The 23,820-nt window shown below is 37.5% G+C and overlaps 1 protein-coding gene across 7 annotated transcripts in view; it reads left to right on the forward strand.

Moving 5' to 3' along the window:
- NEBL (nebulette) overlaps positions 1-23,820 on the forward strand; it is a 256,681-nt gene that overhangs the window by 126,510 nt on the left and 106,351 nt on the right. For 3 of the 7 annotated variants that reach the window (XM_032101558.1, XM_032101589.1, XM_032101575.1), the window contains one exon: positions 14,863-14,923. The exons of 3 other annotated variants lie outside the window; for them this stretch is intronic. The gene's annotated coding sequence lies outside the window, so the exon portion shown is untranslated. Of the gene's footprint in view, positions 1-1,785; positions 1,859-14,862; positions 14,924-23,820 lie in introns of all 7 variants that reach the window. One more of the 7 variants, XM_032101566.1, reaches the window with a different exon arrangement.

Below are 23,820 nucleotides of genomic sequence, written 5' to 3' on the forward strand. Positions count from 1 at the left end.
TGAACCTCCGTTCCTGGTGGACTTCAGGAAAGTCTAATCTGAAAAAAATATAATTTCAGAGGTGGGTTTTTTGAACTTTAAGGCTTTTCTGAACTTCACTCCTCTTGCATTCCTGCTTTGCCTTGACTTCCTTCTTTCTTCGCTGGGGAACAGTGGTGTAAAGTGAACCCATACCCAGTTTGGCCAGTCTAGCCCTTTTCTAGCCTTAAGAGGAGAAATATACTCCTGAGTGTGTGACTTATGTTGCAAGGGTTAACTGATTTTTATAGGGTTTGGCGTAACAGGAGAGCTGTTCCCAGTTTCCACAACAGTGAGTGGGTAAGTAGCTGAGGAGGATAGTGTGGCTGGTGTGGATTTTGGTACAGCAGAGGTGGTCTTTGAGGGAAGACTGGAGGATTGTCTTATGAGTAAGCTGTGGCAAGACCCAGAGTGTGCACTCGGTGAAGGTCTGGGTGTCTCCAGGCTGTACCTCAGTGTGCCAATACTGAGCAGGGATCCTACTCCGTCCTTTTATCATTAAGTGGGACAAAGGCACTTTGTCACCTTTTATCTTAAGTGAGATTGGCTATCATTTTGTTGCAGAGCTGGAACTGCTCAGTAGTGCTGTTCCCTCAGGTACTGCTGGTAGAAAATGAAGGATTCAAAGGGTCTGTGGAGGTACCTCAACCTCATCTCTCAAGGTTTCTTTCCTGCTCAGCAGAGATACTTGCTCTGGTGTGGGCTGGGCTGCCTTTGGCTGCAGTGTTGTGAGAACAAGGGAAAGGGCCAAAGGTTTTATTTGCCTGTGCCAGCAAGCTGTAGACATGACTAGGGCAAGGGTAGCAGAGATGGAATGAGGTCACTTGTTTGGCATTGCCTTTTGTTTAGCATTCCTTTCTGCACAGTGCGTGTTTCTGGCTCAGATAATAGCTGACATGCTATCTTGAATTAGCAGTCAGGGTCCTTTTCAACAGAAACTAAGTGGATGAAAGTCTCAAAAAAGCTTGATGATGATGGAAAATTAAGCAGAATTATCAAGGAAAGTGATGGCACAAGTTATAGAAAGTTCTGACATTATTGTGGGTTGGGAGATTAGATGATCAGCCTGTATTGAAAATTAGTGGAAAAAATACTCAGAGGACACAAATGAGGGTTGAGGTTCTGGTATGAAAAAAACCCCGTTAAGTGGAATAAGTCTATAAAGTTACAGGTAGGATACAACTGCAGAAGTGAATGTGATTATGTACAGTTTCTTATAAGGCAAGAACTTGGAGCAGGAAATGTAGCTGTCAGGCATCATACTTAAGAGCAAATATGTGGCCTACAATAAAATTGTGAAACTCATTAATATAGGAGCCAGGGAAGACTAGAAGTATAAAATACATTAAAAAAGAGATTAGACAAGCTTGTGAAAGTTAAATTCATCAGGAAATACTAGCTGTTGTTATCTAAATCCAGTGACAGAGTTGGTAAGGCTCGGTTATGCTAATAGCAGGAAACTGAAATGATCTTAGCAAGGGGAGGCTGTTCCACAGGTACTTGCCTTGGCATGCTTTGCTGAGCAGTGACAGAGCCTTGATGGTGTCATCAGTGAAACCAATGAGTCCATCAGTGAGCTTAGTACCTTGTGCTATTTCTAATCACAGCTGTGGCTCTGTCCTACTAAGTGATCAACCCATTGTGTCCTTGGTTAACAATAACTGGCTCGAATGTACAGGGTTAAAAAGGATTATTAATTATGTACCTGACCCTAGACCCCCTCTGGTATCAGTGGGCTTCATTCATGACATCTGATTGTCTTCACAGCCTTTCTGTTACAAACCAGAGAACCTTTCTGAACCTTGAATGGTGAATTTTTGAAGGTGGCTGAGATGCAAAGGTAACTAAGATCTGATAGATATTCCTTACCTATATGCAAGTGTTTTTGCATGGATAGCAGTTGACAGACAAGGTATTAGTCATGAGTAAGATGGCTTTGGCCCCACTAGCATTTTGCTGGTTTTCAAGTTGGTGATTGAATCACGGGCCCAGACTGCCAGGGAATCTGAATTGTTTATTCAAAGGAATGAGCAGGTTTTATACACTTTTCTAAGGCACAGGATTTCCTTATATGGCGTGACCTATCCCGTGTTGCCACATCAGCAACACACTTCGTAGGGGTCTGCAGTGTGACACCTCCTCCCCCAGGGCCCGGTGGAGACAAGCTTCTCTGTGCTGCCATGTGTTCCTTTGTTCTGCCATGTGCCTCTGCAGGCAGGTTTTACAGCTCATAACCTAATTGTCTCTTATAATTCCCCATACAAGTGAATCTCCTTATCATCTTACCACACTTGCCTTGGCAATGCAGGACCCTCTTGAAGCATACAAAGTGGATTTATAAACTGAAGGATGTGCTCCAACCACGAAAGTGTATCCAGTCCATTGTAGAGCTAGGCCACAGATAGTTCCCCTTCTTGTAAAATAAGAATTTTATGTCTTCAGAACCATTTCATCCTAGAGATCTGCTCCTGTTACACTGCAATACTTCCTAATGGAAACATTGCTTATGTTATCAGGCTTAGAAACGAGACATCACTTCAAAGTTGTGTTCCCTTGAGACCTGAGAGTGATGCTAACTGCAGCTCCAGGCTTTAAAATTCAGAAAAGGAAAGGCTGGAAATAGTGGGTGCTGAAATTCAGATTGTTGCATGACCTCTGTTTGCCCTGTCAAGGGGTCACTGAGACTTGTCCGGTGCATGCACTAAACTTGTAATTTATGTTTGTGGAGGATGTCAGGAGGAAGATTCATGCCTGGATGTGCAGGTGCTCCATTAGGACTTAGAAAGACATGGATTGATTAGGTGGTTATTGCCATCTGCAAAATTAGCCTGGTCAGAGACCCCTGACAGGGAAATTTGGTGCATAACCAGTGAGCCAGGCTGCAATTGATAGAGCCCCAAAATGTTGGCAGTAGATAACTAATATATCTGTGAGATCTATCACATCTGATATGCTGGCTCTGAAGTTTTGAGTATGGCATTCTGCTGCTGTCTGATGTCGGAACTGAATTTTGCCATGATTTTTTTGTGTCTGGATCAGCAGAAGATAAGCACACAGTCCTCTGTGTGTGCGAGAGATACAGGAGGGACGGGAGGTAGTCAGAAATTTAGCTGAGTTCTGTTTTTTTCGGGCCAGGTATAAATATATGCCAGATATATAAATGAGACTTGGGAATTGAGTATATCCCACAGATATAAATGAGACTTAGAAGTTATCTGGTAGGATAAGTTATCTGTAGGAAAAGATATTTTTATGCTTCAGAACAGCATGAGGAACTAGGGGAATCCTAGGAAATCTGCTCCATGTGAGCAATTTGTTTATATTTTGCAACATGACCTTTTCTGACATAACTCTAAATAAAATGAGAGGATTGAGCGCTGAGGCACACAGTCCTTCTCTGTTAAACTAAAAAATCTGGCTGTTAGAACGTATCCCATGGATCTGGCTTTCATTCACCTGTGTATCCTGCTCAGTGTTCGATTTCTGTTCTCAGATGTGTACTTCAGAGAAACGGAGCCATTTGTTCAGGCTGTTTCTTTTCTTACTGGTTTTCAAGGACTGGCTGGACAGAGGAGGGGGGTTCCAGGAAGTATTACCTATTGAATGAGCACTTTGACTCGCTCGACTTAAGAGCATTGCATTGTAAGGGCCACTGAGGCAGGTCCTTAGCTGTCATCAGTATTTGCTCACAGAAATCTTGTCATGCATGTTTTGAGCCTGATCTTGAAAGCCTTGAGATTTTTTGCCATAAGTGTCTATCCAGGTGTTACCTGACGTGTTTCTTGTTTGTCAGAAAAGTTCTCTTAGACATGATTGAATGTATGGATCAACCATCACTGATTTATATAAGGACAGGGCAATACATCTCATTACAACTGGATGTGGGAAGTCTGCTCTTTATTCCTGATCTTTCCGATGGCATTTTTTGTTGCCTGCGTCACATTACTTCAATTCTGTTTCCTTTTCTATAAAATGGGAATAATTGTTCTGAAGGCCTTTGGAAAACTCTTTGAAGTTACAAAGAGAGTGGTAGAACAGCTGAATGGTATGGCTGCTGGTTGTTGTTACTTGTGTAAATTTCGTTACTTGTGTAAATTTTGTAAGTGGTAACTTGGGAACACGGGAAGAGGGGTGTCTTGTGTCATCAGCTCTAGTCTTCTCATTGGGAGAGGCATATCTTACAAAAGTCTCAAAACCCATGTCAAACTCTGTATTAATCTAATTACAGCTTTAGCTTACTCTTTTTGAAGACAGTTTCTTAATTTCACCTGCTGCAGGTAAAAAGCCTCATCCAATTTCCACAAAAAAGTTCTTTATGGCAGGGCGAGCATTGTCTTTTTGTTTGCATGACACTTCTGCCTCTATGATGTGTTGAGAGAAGTGTCAGTCTCAGACTTTTGTTATGTGATGCTGAACAAGTAAGTAGTTTTCATGTACCTTTGCAGAAGTCTCACTATTCCACAAAGTCTTGACTCTGCCTGTTCTTATTGGAACTCACTTTTTTTTTGAGTACAGAGGCTGAGTGTTTTTTTCACGCTACTGTAAGTGAGATTTAAAAAATACCTTTCCTGATTAATTTCAGGATTATATTTGGTTTTCTTCATGGCTGTTTGGTGGCGTGTGATTACTGAGTGATTAACTTGGATATGCAAGTACATCTCTTTCCAACTATCAAACCTATAACTTGCAACAGAAATTCTCTGAAGAGCATATTTTTGCATTACATAGTATTAAATTCCATCTTATTACTCCAGACCTCAGACCTGATCAGTTTTACATAGAGAATCTTCTTTACAGCCTTCTCTCATTAATAAAATTACTTAATAAATTAATCATGATCAGTCCCTTAAGGTATTTCCTCTTTATATATTTCAACATCATTCTGTTGCTAGCACAACTTGTTAAATTATTTGTGCAATGAGCTGATCCACCTGTCTGAATTTGCAATTCTTGGATCAGTCAACATATTTTCTAACTTAATACATAAACCTTATTTTTTTGTGCTATTTCTCTGTGGCTGCCATGTCCATTTAGGTAGATCATTAATAGCCCTTATAGTGATATTTATGATTTCGGAGTGCCAGGGATTTATTCACTACTCTTGTTTACATATTTTTGGATTCTTTCAATCTGAGCACATAGAAATCTCCATAATAACAGGCATGTTATATTTGGTGAATATAGAAAATATCAATGGAAAACTTTTATCACAAGGATTTGTAGTACCTTGCTTGATAAAAGATTATAAAAAAATGTTTTTGAGAAAAAAGGATCATATGGTAATAGGCTTGAGAAATTCCTTGCCTGATGGTTTCATACAGCTTTTTGTTAAGGTAATTACATTTCCTTTCTTGATGTGAATATGTGAAACAGTGTAAAATTTAAAGACCTTGTTAACAGTATTATTATTGTTATTATTATTACCTGTAGATGTGGATGTAGTTCTTGGGTTTAACCTATTGCAGTAAGAGTTTCCTGGATACATTTTTATTTTGAAAGATGCTGAAATTTTGCAAATGCTTTTGCTGCAGTGTGGAGCCTTACAAAGTAATTTGTAACAGAAATGAGGACAACTCTCTTTTTGTGCTCAGAGTGTGTGATAGACTATTGTGTGGGGCACTTGTTTCACATGTAGGTTGCTGTCTGTCTGTGCTGCCTATATATCTCGGCCATTGGAAAAGTCTCACTTTGCATACCTATTTTTCATAAGAAGTTGAAAGAGGTAGAAGGAGGAGAGAGGGAAAGAGAGAGACATCAGAATAGTTAACACACAGTTTCATAGAGCCAAAGCAGAATTCAGATCTGAGTCCCTATTTGAAAAACTTGAACATGGGTCATGCATCTGTGTACATGATGTTTTATGTCAGTTTTATACAGGATTTTGGAAATTGCATGAAAGTTCATAATTTTAGAGGAAAGTGATGTGCTGATCACCTTCAGTCCTACTGGATACACAGTTAAATTGGTGTGCATTCAGAAAGAGAATGGATAGGTGGCAGACTCTTGGATTTGAAATATCAGCTGTAACTTTAAATGCTGCATTTGTATATGAAAACCAAAGAGGGTCCAGGTTTAATGTCTGAAGGACCATAGCTCAAGATCTTGTGTATCTTTTACTGCTGAGGTCAGGTATTTGGCTATTTTACCAACTGGAGTCTTCTCCTTCCTTCCCTTTGTCCATCTCCAACTCCACCAAGAAAACTGAAGCTCTCATTCAGCTGATGCCCAGCATAAGAAAAGAAATCTAGACAGTAACAGCTGGTTTGCCCTCACAGCAAAGTTTTCTTGTCTCAAATCTCTCCAGATCTGGTACGTAAGGACTGCTGCATTTATATGATATTAGAGCAGTATCAAACCAGATGTTAGAAAACATGGCTTATTTATTCAAACGCAGTCGTGCAACCCTCACTTGTCTAGAAGCAGACATATTTTTAATTGCTAAGCGAAGTGTGTTTATGTTAGAATCATTGCTCCAAATGACCTTGGCAATTTGCAGTCCCCTGTAGCTAATAGCTTTCTGAATGAAAACAGTGGATCCTGAACTCTGGAGGTGAATAAATTCTTTGCTGTGTATTAAGAGGAATATTCAAGTATGCTTTTTGTACTGTTTGATAACAATGCTGCACTAAAAGCTATTTTATCTTTCTTATCAACAGTTAACCTTGATGTCCCCATAGACACTCAGCATTTTTTTTGTTCTAATTTGTTTAGTGTGCTCCCTTAAGTGAGTAACTAATTTTAAAAAATTGTGCCCTTTTCCCTTTCATTTAATGATAATTATTTTAAAAGAAATCTGCTGTCCCATGGGTAGCAATAATCCATCTTTTTGCCTTATTTCCTTTTCTGTTGTCCATTTCCTTGATTACATTTGGTTTTATATCTAGAAGTGGAAAGAGTCATTGCTTATTGAAACTGTGGTACATAAAGACTCCTTGTCTTTCAAACTAAATTTCTTTTTGGTATCCTGAGTCTTGTTCTTGTACAGGATTTTGCTAACATCTCTGCTTTGTCTGTGCTTTCCTACACAGATGCTTTCCACACTTCCCCCTCATACGTCTGTAGCTTTTTCAGGTTAGTTAGAAATACTCCTAAGTTAGCATAAAGGAAAGCAAGGCATTTTAAACACTCTTTTTTTTTTTTTTTTTTTAAACGTTTTTATCCTTTCCTGGACTTTCTGTCTCAATCCAGTGTATCTTAGTTCACTATATTCAGTATATTGCTGTAGTTCTATTATGGAAATAATGATAATAGAGATGATGAAAATTCCTGACTCCACTGCTTTGTGGGAACCTGCTTGACAGAGTGTAAAAAGTAGCCTTAATAAAAATAAATGAATTCTCTTGATAAAGGTGCTAATAGTCAATGTGGTGACAAGCTTTGCTGTCTTGAAAAAACAATTCAAAAGCCCTAAATCATAATATAATTCTATCAAGGCTTTTTTATACTGAAATCTACAAACAGGGGTTACATATATGAAGAGCACAAGACCATGAACAAATTTCACTTCGCAGAACTGAGAGGAGAGGTCTGCACGTAAACTTTACTTTGAAAATGTGTTTTAAGAAGAGAAACACTGATAGTGTGAGATTTCTCTGAGTAGTGAAACAAATCTGTGGTACATTTTAAAAAGCAATGCTATTGTCCAGTTTTGTCTATTTTAGACCCTCACATAAACATCTGCACACAGAGATAACCATTATTAAGCTGTTCAGGTCATTAAACTGGATGTAAGTAAGGCTGTGCAGAAAGAATGCATGAACAAAATATCATTCATGAGTACTCTACAGTAACTGTCTGCCAGCTTCCTTCTGGCACTTTTACTCTGTTTCCTTCTTAAAGGAAATGAGATCATTCAAGGTAGGCTTGTCCTTGATGAAAGAGGTGTAAAGTATCTTATATTTTTCAAAAGTGTTATTGTTTAAGAGCTTGTCGGAATAGCTTTTTACAGCTAAATTTTTTATGACCAATACTAAAAAATTAAATACTAAGAAAGATGAATTGAATACTTAAGAATTAAATAAATGTTCATTAAGACCTTTTTGGATAATTGAAAGCTACAGAACTGTTTGGAAGCAGATTTTAGTTGCCAACTTCAACCTCTCTGAGGACAATTTATAAATTTGACAGATGATAAATTATTAAACCAGTTCCTTAGTCAATATGGGAGACTTGATATCAATTTTTACACTGATAGAGGAGAAGAATTAACTGGAAATTTAAAAATTAGTAGTTATTATGGTTATGATCTGATTGAAGTACCTATGTGTGAGCAGACCGTGACTCCAGGCAGTACTGTGTTTATTTGGACCTTTAAAAGGCCCTATTTTCAAACCTTAAAGCAATTAACTTAAACGTAGCACAACTGTAACCAAATTTTAATAAAATACAAAATGACACTGAACAGAATCAGTCTTGGTTAAGAGGTGACCATCATAAAGGGTCTGATAAAGGGGATAAGCAAAGAATAAATTTTTGATAATTAGAAGTTATTCAAGCTAGGGCAAGAGTAGAATATGAGTAACAAAAAAAAAAATTATAAGAGTAAGTGAGAAATGAAATGGAAAAATGTCATTGTAAGTTCAGATAAATGTGTATGTATAGCTTATATCTATAAAATAATGGCCTCTGCACTGACCATTACCTCTCATGAGCTACTTCTCTGAAGACACAATCTCAGTGCTTTGTAACAGTCAAAAAGGCAATTTGAACATTAGGAATAAATAGGAAAACAACGGAAAATGAAAGAAAAGAAACCTTGATTTTACATCTGTGGAAGTCCTTTTTTCACCCAGACTTTGAATAGTGTTTTTGGTTCTGGTACGTTACAAAAAAAAAAAGAAAGTTCTGGAAAATCACCAAGGGTGGTTGAATTCAATTGGAGGAATGAATGAGTTCTGGCATTGGAGTCTTCAGCCTAGACAAAAGGGGTTTAAGATTTCAGAAAGGTGTTGTAGAAAGCTCTACACAATCATCATAGAGAGGGTAGTCAGGGAGTGACTGCTGTCTCTGTCTTGTAATGCAAGAACTAAGAAGTAACAAATGAAGCTCATCAGAAGGGCAAACAAACCCAGCAGAAAAAGGTGCTTCCTTGTGGAAAGTATTAAATGAGGTATTTTTGTACTAGAAGACTTATATGAGTAGGAAAATTTAGATTAGTTCAAGGACAAGGCAAGCACTGAGAAGAAAAATCTGCTGCAGAATAAGAAAAACCCACACCAGGTTCAGGAAATACACCAGACTGAAAACAATTGGAGTCAAGGAATGTGTATGTAGGGGAAGTATCATATATGTTTACCCTGTCCATACTGCTTCCAGCTAGTGCTCATGGCCACTCTTGGATAAAGAACACTAGGCCGGATGGACCCTTGGTCTAAGCCAGTAATAGAGGCTCTTAAATTCTGTCTTTATATAGAAGCAGTGATAAAAATTTTTATAAAAAATTTTTATAAAATACAAAATTTAAAACATTTCTATAATAGATGGAAAGAAATTGATGCTGAATATAAGTTAATGGCTAAATACAAAGGATACAAAAAGGTGAAAGAGTCCATTATAAACGGCTAACAGAAGTAAAAATAATACCACCTTTAAAATAAAGGATCATTATAAAATGTAGTTTTTCGCTATAACTGAGATAAGTTCTGCCAACATAATCTTATTTCAAGTCAATGGAATGTGGTTTCTAATCCAGTCCTTTCCAATTTTTCAGTGTTTTACATGTTGAATTTGTATTTGATGTAAGAAAGGTCTTATTTCACATTTGGAATTTAGGTTTTCTAAAGTTACAGCAGCATATAAAAAGTTACAGTATTTTTGGAATGAAGCAGAAAGATGTGTCCATCCCAATTCCTTGAGATACCTGAAGCTGGACCACAGTACTGTTTAAGGAGCATTTGTTGTCTGTGATCAGTGAGGCATATGGCAGATGGCTAACTGGCAGATTTCAAGATGTAGTTGTTATCTAAGGGGAATCTCAAATGGAGATGCTTTTAGTAGTTTTTCCATGCGGCTAGTCCGTGTTTAAAGACTTGAACTAATTTTATAGGTGCTCTAGTGGACAAGATGTTTGCTGGGAAATTAATTATAGATACAAAGTTAAATAATCCCAGAGGGAAAAGGAAACTTGGTGACCTTTGAACAAATACCAGTATGGAGTGATTTCAGATTCTGGGTTAAATGGCCAAAGTCCAAAAATACTTCTTATTAATAGTCAGATGTAAAATAATCGGTTTGTGAACCTGAAAGTCAAATGATACTTATCACAGGATGAGAGTTGGATTTGAAAGCCAGAAAAATGTAGGAGTTGTTCTAGTTACTTGTTTCTGTCACTGTAGCACTGGGGCAGGCAAGGTGATACCCTTGGAGGTTCAGTGAGGACACCGCTGGGTAGGAGGAGCATGATGCTCTCAGCAGAGGTTGTACAGAATCAAGGCTGATACCAGAGTATGGTGTTCCCATGGCAAGGTGGATTTGAAACAGCTGAGTAGATTTCAATGGAGGACAACAGAAATGATCGTGGGGATTGTAAAATAATGTTAAGCTGATGGAGTGACAGCTATTCATTCATCTGTGAGAAAGCAATGGTTTTAGTACTGCATAGAGATATTTGCAAAAGAAAAATACGTCAATAAAGCTGGGACTTGACAGCAGTCCTGACAGAAACATGACAAGGTCTCCTGGCTGTGGATTTAAATAAACTGTATCTTCCTAAAGATAGTTGAATGCAGTTAATTTTTTATTTAGAGGAGACATGGCCTGGATCAGTGCTTTTAGTGACTATAGAGAACACTTTTTAAAAATGCAGTCCTGTTGTGTCTTGATCCTTTCAGCATCAGGCTGATTGGGTGTGGGACCTGGACGTGTTCTCTCCCACAGGTATTTGAAAGCATTTGAGACCTTTTCACTTCTGCAGCATGGCTGTATCTTCTCATTCTGTGCCAAACTGTTTACTATCCTGAGACTGAAATTTTTTAGTGTACTTGAATTCAATGAAGGGCTTTGGAGTACAAAATGCAGAGAGATGCAAGGAAGCTGCAAACGAAGCAAACATCTGTATGAGAAAGAGAGGCATACAATTGCTGAAGGCTAGAATTGCATCATCATGGTATTCCATCTCATTTCTGTGGTGATTTTGTTGGGTTTTCTTGACATCTTTCAAAGCTTTTATGTATGTCTTCTCCATGTGCCCATGGTGGCTTGCATATAGGAAGCCAAACTTTTCTTTCCTTTTTATCACTCTGTTTAACTCCATGGTGACTCACTACCATGTAGCCACTCACTCCCTGCAGCCCTCACCAATGGGATAGGAGGGAAAATCAGAATCAGGAAAAGAGTAAAACTTAGGGGTTGAGGTAAGAACAGTTTAGTAATTAAAACAAAGTAAATAATAACAATAAACCCAGCAAAGATAATAATAATAGTAGCAGCAGCAACAACAACGAAGCAACAGCAACAACAACATAACAACAACAAGAGCAGCAATAATAATCAAAAGGAAATTAAAAAAAAAGAGATAAACCCCAAGAAAAATTAGTAATGCCCAATATAATTGCTTACCACCTGCTGACTGATACCCAGCTGACCAGCAATGACTCCCTCCCAGCCAATTTCTCTCAGTTTATACACTGAACACAATGTTCTATGGTGTAGAATACCCCTTTGGCCAGTTTGGGTCAGCTGTCCCAGCTGCACTCCCCCCAGCTTTTTGCATGCCTCCTTGCTGCCAGGGCATGAGATGCTGAAAAATCCTTGACTTAGGGTGCCACTACTTAGCAAGAACCAAAACATCAGTATGTTAGCAACATTGTTCTCACGCTGAATCCAAAACACAGCGCTGTACCACTACTAAGAAGAAAATTAACAATCCCAGCTGAAACCAGGACGTGATCTTTATGTAAATAGGAAGGATTGCAATTGTTTTCTTAGAGCATCCCCAACGTCCCTAGAGCATCTTATCTTTAAACTGTCCAACATTATATTGCTGTTTAAAGAGGTGCTACTGCTGTCTGCTGTGGCAGTGCTAGGGATGTTCCCACCCATCTGCGTGGGAAGTTAACACTTGGCAGTTGTGTAGGAAGACTGGGAGAGGACAGGATTATCTTTTAAGTGACAATGAAATTCTGAATTGATTTAAGAGAATTGTGAATCTTGACTCATATGTTTAGTGGCTATGAGGAAGTAGGAAGTTAAAGGAGATGGGTAGCAAAAGTACTTATAGTGTTGAAAGTTATTTAAGATCCCCCTGCAAAATGTTTAGCTGATCTAATTAAATTAGCTTTTAATTTGGTTTAAACTAATACAACTTCTCTGTATCTGGAGACAATTTCACAAAGGTAAGGCTGAAGAAGATGATCTAGTCCCTTTCTGTAAGATGCTGCCCAAGAGGCATATCAGATAGTTTAGTGCTGCTCCATCCTTAATGTTCATCCTTGATTCCTCTGTCCTAAGAAACTGTTTTAAGTTAGTGCCTTGAGAATTTTGATTCAAGCTGTGCCAAAGGTTTGATGCATCACTGTGCACAGAATTAATGCTGAAAGAAAGAAATATGTCTCCTCACATAGGGTATTCATCAAATTCTGCTGAAATATGGTCTGGTCCTCTATAGCTCTCTATATATAGGTCTATATATAGGCTAACAGTGGATCCTGCTTATAAGGGCTGTGAACCTGTAAGAATTTCCTAGTGGCCTTTCTTCTGCCTTTTCATGTAGGTAAAAATCTGCCCCCAGCATGAAGCTGGAGTTTTCCAGTATACCAAGAGCACTTTGAAGTAACAGACTTTCAGTTTTGGACATTTCTGCAACATCAAAGAGCTTTATGGCATCCAAGCCCCTGCTTTGTAAGGGCATATGATCAGCACATCAGTGAAACGGCTTCTCATGGCTGCAGGGCATATAGAGCTGTACAGGTGTTTGAGGATGGAAATCTTTGGACAATGGAGACTGGGATATGGGAGAAGAGAGGTAGGGCACTCAGGAGAAAATTCTCCTTTGTAGCAAAGTCATTAAGGCTTTCAAAGGGCTTTAAAGGTGTAAGTGCATTTTCAAAACCATTCCTAGTTTGTTATATTCAGAAAAAAAAAAAGAAAAATATTTTTGGATTGCTTAATGACGAAAAGTTGCTAGAAAAGTTAAGAAGGATGTTAAAATGTTACCTTGTGTCACATCAGTCACATGCCTTTATCACTTGTATTGGAATGGATACAATTCTCCATTGTGCTTGCAGAAACCACTTCCATTTTTTTGTACCTCAGTTTTTAAAACTGAAGTTATAAGAAAAAGGTAAAACTCAGGCAAAAGTATCCCTCTTTTTTTCCCCTGGTCATGAATGGTGAAAATAAAGGAGATATAAGAGAACAGACGTAGGGGCCAAATATTTTTCCATATTTTAATTGGTAAGAAAAAGTTTGCCAAAGACAAATTATGTATTAGCATAGTCCCTTTTTGCACTTGGTTTTGGTGCCAGTTATAATAAAAAATAAAAATGAGAAGAATTTTAGTGTTCAATTGGTCGGTTCAAAGCCAATATATGAGATAATATTGAAACTGTATTAAACTTGTTAAATGAAAGTTATGCTGCAATTTAAATGCCTTTTGCTACAGAGAAAGACTGTCTTATTATAGTCTGGTTTTATATAGATAATGGATACAATTCATTTGACGAGACTTTGTAGTTTTGTTTTGGTGTATAAAATACCATTTCATATATGCCTTTTGGCATTTTTCATGCAAATTACTTTTTCATCAAATGCAGTTTTTGTAGTACTAGCTCTGATTTGCAAAAGATTAACATTCAAAATAAATTGATGCATAAGTATTGAATTTGTGCAATGAAAATATGCTCCAAGAAGAGAGAGGAAGTGGTTTAAGAGTCTGCTGAGATGCTTATTGTGCTTATGACTGTTGTAATGACAATAGATGCCAGTGTTGACCCTCTGTTACTAATTTAATTGCTCATAGGGATATAAATTTTCCCTTTGAAAGCAATAAAGACAATGTTTTTTTTAGAATCAGTGGTGAACGTTGAGACATCCATTGCATTTTGTCCATAATGTAAAACATTGTCTCATAAAGATAATTAAACATTAGTTAAATTTCACATGGTAGCAATTTGTTTCTTGTGAGCTGGGATCAGAAATGGGCATCACGCTTTTATTTTTTGCACAGTCAGAGGATGCCTCTAAAGTCTCTGCTCGTTGGCACTCAGGCTGTTTTGTGCATAGCTGTTGCAGAATGCAAGTCATTGTTTTGTGAATCATGTAAAGCCTGTTAGTTATTTAAGTAAGTAGAATATGAGTCTTATATGGGGTTTAAATCAGGTCTGTTTCTATGCATGGGGCAGTCTCTGGATTGTTCAAAATTATGGAGATAATTTCTAGTGAATAACACTCAGAGACGTACTTTTTCCTTTGAATTAGATAGGTAATTTGTATTTATCATCTCCTATCATGTACAACTTTGATCACAGTTTTAAGCACTGCTCCTATCAGGAAATTCATAAGGGTGCATGGTTTTGCCTGCACTGTGAAGTTTTCAGTACTTTGAATAAAGGCAGATCTTGACCTGCATTGAGCTCATTACAGGACTGTAGCTGTAAAGACTGCATTAAAAAACCCTGGAAAGTATGAGAACAAAAGTCTTATGATTCCTATGAGAAAATGATGTTTTGTCAATTTCTAAAGACAGAGATAATTAGTTACATGTCTTAAGATGTTTGGGCTGTACTCTTTCTCCATACGCATTGATATGATTACAGTTAAGTGGTAATTAAAGGTAATTTGATCTCTGCTGATGCATACACTTCTATATAAAAATATATATGTATGTTTACTGTGCTCTACTGACAGTGATGGAAATCCCTAGGGATGTGAAAACTTGTTACACAGAATTCCAAGCAGAATTAGAGACGTAAGTTCAGTTTCCTATTCATAAAATTTTTTTTTGCAAAGTAAGTACTGGAAAAAGAATGGAAATAGATTGAGATTGCTGGAAAATATGAGGACCATGCCACAAGAAGTAAATTTCTCTTGTTCTTCCCCCGAGGAAAAACCCCGTAGTAATTGAAATAGACAGAATGAATATAAATTCCTCAGCCCTAGTATTCTATCTAGAAATGCCATGGCCTGTGTCACTGCCAGGTCAAAATTTATTAAATGATAACAAAATAAAGATAGATTAAGGCTTTTTAATTCCAGATGTAATTACAGAAAAATGTATTTGTGTATTTATGCTAGATACTGTGATGCAGGAATTACTATATGAAATTTTATGAGTTTTCATAGACTAAAAGTAAATATCACAGTGGTCTCTTGGCTGAAAATGCATGATTTTAGGACTGCTTTCTTTTTAATTTTAACTGCAACTCTGAATATTATGTGTTTATAATTTATTTCAGGATAATTAGAAATATTATTGTTGGGGGCATGTTTTCTTTTTTTTTTTTTTGCCTAATCAGCCTGAGAAAGGTGGACCTGGCACAGCCCTGGCTGTAGTTGCTTATGTTGTGGATGGGATATACAAAGTACTGGGGTAGATCCAGAGGTGTGGGATGGTGTAGAGGTCTTTGGAGAACTAGTTTTGCAGCTGGCAGGGGTTTTATGTCTGAAAAAAAAAAAGACAGTGAAAAATCAAACCTTGTCTTTTCTGGGACTAGTGAAAAAATCAGTCAGCTCCTAAGTTACTGATACAAACTTTCAGTGATAACTCCAGTTCCATATGCTTTGTCTGGGACCCTGATGCTTCTGGTACTATGTTTCTCCAGTTTTAAGGAGTCATTGTATTTTTCCCTCCAGTTAGGTACATTGACAGAAGACTGAGAAAATATAGTAATATAATTTCCATTTTCAGCTGAAGTTTCAGTACTTAGTAGAACAGCCCTCACAGAGGTATTTCTTTAGTTTTATTAACGCTTGTTTACAATGTCTATCATGTCTGTTACCTGAGCCTACATTTAAAGCAGTTTCTATTGCTCTTGTAAAGTTTTTCAAAACTTCTTTAACAGCACAATGAAGGAAAAGCAATTACTTTGAGGTGCATTTATACCAATTCAACCATAAAGCCCCCCAAAATATAATTTGTATTGCCTTTTCAGTAGTGTTTGTGTTGACCACGTTTTTCTAATCTTTTGAATTATGAATGAAGCAGAACATATTTTGCAGTATTGACCTTTCAGTTGAGTTTGGCAGCCTGTAGTCACTTACTCAGTTTCATTTTGGCATCAATTGGCATTTCTATGGAAAATGTCATTACCAGTGACTCTCCTCCCTTAGAGAGATGCCTAGAGGGGAATGTAGGCCTGCATTATAACTTAAAGAATTTACAGTGATCAATACAGAGTTCAGGTATCAGTGTGTAGTAGTGAATATTGTATATGGTCCAGATTTGTTTTTCTTGGAGAAAGGTTAAAGCAGGTTCCATTTTTAAGGGGAAGGTCTTGATTCCTTTTTGGGCAATGTGTGCTACTTATGTATAGTCACCTCTGTGGAATATTAATAAACTGCACCTCCTGCTTGTGGGTGTTCCAGAACTGCTGATATGACTGTTTCTGAAATTAAACAGTACTTTTGAGACCTGCAGTTTATAGCCCTTCATTTTGAAATTTAACTTTTGTGACATTTCTCTGTTTGAGTTGGGAGAAGGATTTTTTATGTATACCTAATGGGGGGAAAAACGTAGTGTAAAATTATGAAGGAAAGAATTGGAATTGGTTTCGTATGCCCCTGCTTGTATGGAAAAACTTTCCAAAAAATGTCAGCAGAGACATGAGATTTATTCTGATGTTAGGATGGTAAGAATATCTTCTTTTTGCCGTTTTTTTTTTTTTTCAAGGACACCACTGAAATGCTGAAAAGGCAGTCAGCTCACAGTTGTTTTGTTCCCTTGGGTTTTTTTATTTGCTTTTTTTTCCCTTTCCGTAGACTTTACAAAAGTTTAGAAATGTAAAAGGAGAGTTAGTGGGGAAAATTTTGTTTCAAATTCATAGCAGAGTAAGGACAAAAAAATTAAAAATGGTTCTCAAAATGGTAGGTAATAGAAGGCATACAGGTGGACTTTGTGTTCTGGCATATTCTGAATACAGCTGTAACTGAATTTTTATAGTATTGGTCAGAAAAGATACAATGGGGGAAGAGGATGTGCAGTCCCATGTTCAAGGACTCAGATATGTTTGCCGGTCTTCCATGGACTTTTCTGTGATCTTGGACAACTCACGATCTTCCTAGATAAGGAAAAAACCCTGTATGAAACAGAAGCTGCCGTTCACATCTAAGAATATTAATTTCAGTTATTATTTTTCTCTTTTTATCTTTCTTTTCTTTGTCTTTGTTTCATGAGTTTTTTTACTCAGAGTTCAAATTAAAATGTGGGAGACAGGGAGTTTATCTTGGGTCTTAGATGTTTATTATATCTTATCTATAATACAGCTGCACGGGATGTGCCTCTTAGTTAACAAGGTGGAAAATGGCTGTGAGTTCTAACTTCCAAGGCCTTTTAAGGTCCAAATCACCCAATTATGGAATGCCAATTAATTTGTTTTTACTTATAATCCAATAACTAACTATTCATGATGTGCACTGCGGGTTTTTTGACCCAATACCAGGACACCCAGATTTGTAAAGAAGGAAGGAGAAAAGAAGAAGAACAAATCCACACCCCAAATCCTCCATATTGTTACATATATCCCATAAACCAAATTTTCTACATCTCTACATATTCCACCCAGTGATATAACTTTAATTACACAGTAACAACCTCAGTGTTATCACACAATTTAGGAAGCCTTTCCCAAGGCTTCAGGTCAAATGCAGTGTGCTTCTGAGGATCACTGTCTGTCAGCACTGAAAGGCTGAAATTCTCAGAACTCAGGGTTCCAACATCAGAGGAGTTGGCATCCTGTGACAAGGAAAACTACAGGAATTTAAATGAATTATTACACTTCCGTGTTTATTCTTAGCAGAACCCAAGTTGTGCAAAACAATTACAGAGTTGAGAACAGAAAAGTGGTGACGTTCAGGATTTGATAAACATGGACATAAACTGGGATTCAGAATATAAGGTGTTTGGGGGAAGGAAGTTTTGGCAGCTCTTAGAATCTAGCACAGTGGAGACATAATGGCAGATCAGGACCACTCATCAATGATCCAGTAAAATCTGGAAGCATAGTTTAAAATTCAGCCAGATATATGATATCAATTAAGAAGAATATAAACAAAATTAGAGAAACAGGAGTGCCAAAGTAGGAAGATTAACCATATCCACAGATACTGTGGTGGTCTGGTGACATTCTTGATTCATAACTTTTACACTTGATTTTTTTTTTAATGGACAGAAAGAAAAAATAGAGTAGTTAATGAAAGATTCAGAAAGGAAGTGGAGAAAAAGAACTGGAGCAAGAAATAAAAGAGCTCTTGGGTTAGAATTAGATTAATGTTACTCTGGTCTATTTCTGTCCGAATGCTGCATTTGTGCATTGTAATAGGATGTACCCAGGAAGCACCAAATGTGACCAGAAATGCAATCTTCATTTTATTGGTTTAAATTGAGAACAAGCATGTTGTTAACAAGAAAAGGTACCTTTTGAGGTTCTTTCTGTTTATGAGTACAGTGTGATAAATGAAATACCCCTAAATCTCAGTGTCATTCTTTCCTATTATATTTCAATATACCCAGTGATAAAAGAGTTTACTTTTATTCTCTCCAAGATTTCATGTGATTTACTAAAGAATCTTGAATGAAGTCACAGTACTTGCCAAGATTTCATTTCCATTGGAAGCAACAGTTCATCCTAAACAACATGTATTACTATTGGATATACTGGTTTGGATAGGAACAGACTTGAGTCATCATGTCTGTAACTCAGTGAGAACTGAAGACGAATACTAATTTTATTTGTGTGTTTGAATGCATGTAAAGTAATAAAATTTAGTTTACTGTGTTTGTTCAGAACAACGATAAGCAAGTTCACTTCTAAAATCAACAATACTGTCACCTTGAATATTGTGTGAAGTTTTGGGCACCACGAGAAAGATATTAAACTGTTACAGTTCAAAGGAGGGCAGTGAAGGTGGTGAAGGGCCTTGAGGGGAAGCCGTGTGAAGAGTGACTGAGGTCTCTTGGTCTGTTCAGCCTGGAGGAGACTGAGGGGAGACCTCATTGCGGTGTACAGTTTCCTTGTGAGGGGAAGAGGAGGGGCAGGCACTGATCTCTTCTCTGTGGTGCACAGTGACAGGACCCAAGGGAATGGTCTGAGGTTCTGTCAGGGGAGGTTTAGGTTGGATTCTTCCCCCAGAGGGTGATTGGGCTCTGGAAGAGGCTCCCCAGGGAAGTGGTCACAACAACAAGTCTGACAGAGTTCAAGAAGCATTTGGACAATGCTCTCAGGCACATGATGTAACTCTTGGGACTGGTCCTGTGCAAGGCTGGGAGATGGATGTTGGTGATTCTTTTGGGTCCCTTCCAACTCAGAATATTCTGTGAGTCTGTGGATACAGATGAAAGCAGTATATCCCTTCAGTAGTGGTGGCTGTGTACCATTTCCATGTCAAAAGTAATTGGTAGTTTGTGATTTCTCATTTTCAGTCTAGTTTTGCTACAGTTATCTGTTTCCATTGCTGGTAACTCTCCCTTCTTTCTTTGTATAGTTTCTCCACCAAGTACAGTAACTTTTCAGCAGTACTTCCCAATACTGCTGTTCAAAGTAGTAGTAGTAGTAGTAGTAGTGCTACTGTTCAAAGATGAACTCTGAGGCACAGGTTTTGCTTTTAGACCTGATGAAACTGTCTGTTGCATTGTTTGCCAAATACTTTCTATGCTAAATGTTTACTTTTGTCTGCCTTTGCTATGTGGAACTTAAAATGTCCATGCCAGTTGTCGTCCTGGAACAGCTCTTTCAAAGCTAAGGAAAACATATATATATCTTTGCTTATATTTTAATAAATTACCTATTTTATTTAATAACTTAGGTATTTTTTTCAGCTGCATTTGCTATTGTTGTTAGAAAAGAAATTAGGTAGGAGAGGAGGAGGATTTATATGATGGATGAGTGTTTGTCTATTGATCTGTGTCTAATTTGCTTTAGGAATGTAGCATGGCTATAATTTGCTGTTTAACAGGTCCTCAGAACTTTCTCCCCATTTTCTGCTGGATGTTGGACTACTGCTGGATGTTGGACTACTGCATATTGGACCAAACTGAAATATCTTAAACAGGAATATGGAATTTTTCCCTTCCATACCATCAATGCCTCAACAGTCTACAGGTGATTCCTGTATAAGGGAGACAGAAAACAAACTGTGGGAAACTGTAGAGGACTGAAGAAAGTTGAAAAAGAAGAGTATCGAAATTGGGACAAGCTATTTTTCAGTGAAAATGAAGGAAAGGACAACCTGGACAAGGAGATTATCCCAATCTTGTAAAGAACCATTAGTGTTTGGGGAAAGATGTAACATAACTATTAACTTTGACAGGGGGCTATTTTGAGCCTGGTAAGACTGGCAGACTGAGATGTGTGGCAGGGGACATGAAAGTCTGTTCTTAGTTTGTTAGTTTAGGAGGCAGAGATCTGTGTGATGGGTTTAAATGCTGCAACCTGGGTGGAGGCCATGTGAGTGTCAGTACAGGAATTCCTGCTTTCTTAGCTTTTGTGAAAATAAACTACATACAAAATAGTAAAGAAAAAGTTACTGTGAATACACTGACATACACTTGTAAGGTTAGGTAGGAAATGTCAAATTTCAGTTTGTCTTGGCATCCTCAGTAAATACTATATGTGTGGTGATACAGTTCTAAATCACATTCAGAAGTTTTTATGTATAATATTTTAATATTTTTAATAACCTAACTACTGTATTTGTTGTACTGTCAATTTCCGACTCTTGTCTTTCCACCCCGTGATTGTGTATCCAGGACTGACCTTCAATTAAAAATCTGAATCATGAAGTTCATTCCAGCTTCTAAAAAAACTTGGCTTATCTTGGGCCATCAAAAGTATCTGCCGTAAACTTCCTGCTTGGGCCCTATTGTTCCTCTGACTCCTTACCAGAAGAATGTTTTTTAATTCTTATAATTGATTTTGTGTCATTTTATATAAACTGATTTGAAAGTTGACCTAGACCTTTTTAAGTTCTATACAATGTGTAAATTTTCTGGAGAGGTGTATTTTCATTTTACACTGCTTTTGTGAAGGGGTTTTTCTTGGTGCTTAAAGTAGAGCTCTTACCTGAGGATTGTAAAGCTGAGATCTCCAGATCGAACGCATCTGCTTTTTGTGTACTTACAATCATTTGTAGATTTAATTTGAAAATGAATGTTGGCTGCTTCATATCTTTCTTAGTAGTGTTGGCTTTGTTTTATGATGTAGAAAAGTATGACTTCAGTTTTTTTGTAAGGTAGCCTGCTCTGGTCATGGCCACATACATTCATTGTAGGAGTAGTTGTCTTACTGTATGCCAGCATCTGTTTGGTAGGGCCAATCTGAAAAAGGACATTGACCAGAAAACAGTGGAATTAAACTAACCTGGTTGGCTTTGCACTGGAGAATAATTGATACAAAAAGAAATTGTTAAGCTTGAAGTCTTTAAACTCTCGCATGCCCAGAGGGAGTGTGCTGCAGCGCAGTTTTAAGGAGACTTGTACATGTAGCACCTATGGAAGGAGAATAGCAGCAGGAAAGGAATGAGGTTGATGCAGGAACAAACACAAGGTTAGCCCGTGGGAACACTAGAAAAGTGTTGTTTGCAGTTTTCACTGTGGTTGTCTTCATCTTGATAGTTTTGTGAGAGCTGACCATTCTTTCCCTTCACCCTCTTCATCTCCTTGTCACAGAAGCCCCACACTAGTGAAGGCGGCACGCTTCTGATGTCCCTGCTGTGATGCATCAGATCAGCTCTGATTTGCACAGTGTCATGGGATACACTGTGTTTTCTGTGTGGATGGTCTTATCAAAACTATCTCTGAATTGTGTGGAGCTGCAGCAATGTCTGAGCATAGGCTGGTATGGCACAGCCATAAGCTGTGTTCAGACTGAGCAGACTTGGGGAAGGGGAAGTGTGAAGCTTGAGGATCTTTTGTTCTGGCCAGGAGGAACTTAGCATAGTTTAGGGTATCTGGAGATCGGAGGCAGCATGGGAGGGCAGAGGCAGAGCAAGCATAACAGTCACTCTGACATCTTGAACTGCTTTCTCGTACCACGTCCTGTGCAAAGCACACACTGTGGCAGCAGTCCTCAGTAAATGAAATCTGGCTGTAGGATTTAAGTAAAAAACATTTTTAACTGAACAAGAACATGTTGCTGAAAGTATCCAACAGTGCCTTATTCTCACAAATGCGTTCAGCTTTAAATTTTGGAAGAAGAATGAATGTTCTGTGCTGCCAGCTTTTTCTTCTGTTTGTTTCTTCCATAAATTTGAAATGATCGTAGGGACTTTGTGCAGCCAAGCACCGCTGGTGAATAGATGTTGGAAAAAAGAAAGAGAAGCCACAGTGGTATGGAGAAAATCATGTGGCTACAGCTATCTGTAGGAAAAATAAACATCCTTTTCCCCAGTTCCCCACAAAAATGTTTTTGTATTTGGAAAAAATATGGAGCTAAAGCAGATAGAATACTGAAAGGAATTAACATCTATACACAAAATACATAGCCACATGTAAACACATCATTTAACAAGCCATTTCACCTGAGAGGAAAAGTCTGTCCTTGCAGTTGAATTTGGAAATTTTAAAAAGTCAGTGGAAGGATACATAAAAATACGGTTGAAAATTAAATTTCAGTTAAATTTCTTGCAATACTGTGTCTAAAATTATTGACAGAAAGGTATACGGCTGAGCTGAGAACTGCCCCTGGTTATGAAATATTTTGTTTTCTAGATTTTTGTATCTGTGCATTCTTTCTTTTAATGCACTATTTTGTTTGCCATCCACAATCATTAATGTCTTAAAATGTGTTTATTTTGTATTTTTCCAATTGAGTTTAGGAGTAGAGATGCAAAGAGACTTTTCCAAAATCAGAAGTTGAGGTATGGAAGGCATGTGATTTAAGTTTACCCTATGAAAGATTTATCCAGAAGATAAAGATGCGCTTTAAAAATGTGCATTGTGATAGCTGTTGCCAGCTTCAGATTCAGCAATAACAAGAGTTTGTCTCTCCAAGTGGAGCATATTTTCCAATAGCATAGGACTCCGAATGAATTTTTGATGAAAGACTGAGCAGAAGTCATTAATATTATTCACTCAGAACAAAAGAACTTTACTAGTGTCAATTCTCACTCCATTTTTCTCTTGATTCCAAACAGAGACCATCATTCTGAACACATATTGCACTGGACTGCCCAGCAAAAGGCAGAACAAATTCTCCATGGCTGATATGTTTTCAATAAAAACTTCTTATTTATTTAAAAATACAAAAAAATTGGTTTTCTATTTATTAAATGAAAGACTAGGACATCTAGGTGTCCTGAAAAGAGGTGATGGGAAACTGAGAAACCATGTGGAAAAACACAGGGTTGTCTGATTAAAACCAGGATATACACTATCTTTGATTTTTCCAATGAGTGACATAGAAGAGATTTTTGCATCTTATTTTCTGCATCTGAGTCTTAAATGCTGGCAGACAATATTTGGCATAATTTGACTGAAACACTATATTTTTTCTTTCATAATGAGCAAAGGTGTGAAAACCTTTTGTCATCTTCTGTTTATATTTGAATCAAGACAAATAATGCATATTTCAGTATATAACAGGTTATAGAGGAAAATTTTTCTATTCCAAGTTATTTGTTCCCATGGATGGAGAATATATGAATAGATTTTTC

Source organism: Corvus moneduloides, chromosome 1 (assembly GCF_009650955.1).
Source record: "Corvus moneduloides isolate bCorMon1 chromosome 1, bCorMon1.pri, whole genome shotgun sequence".
Classification (NCBI taxonomy): Eukaryota; Metazoa; Chordata; class Aves; order Passeriformes; family Corvidae; genus Corvus; species Corvus moneduloides.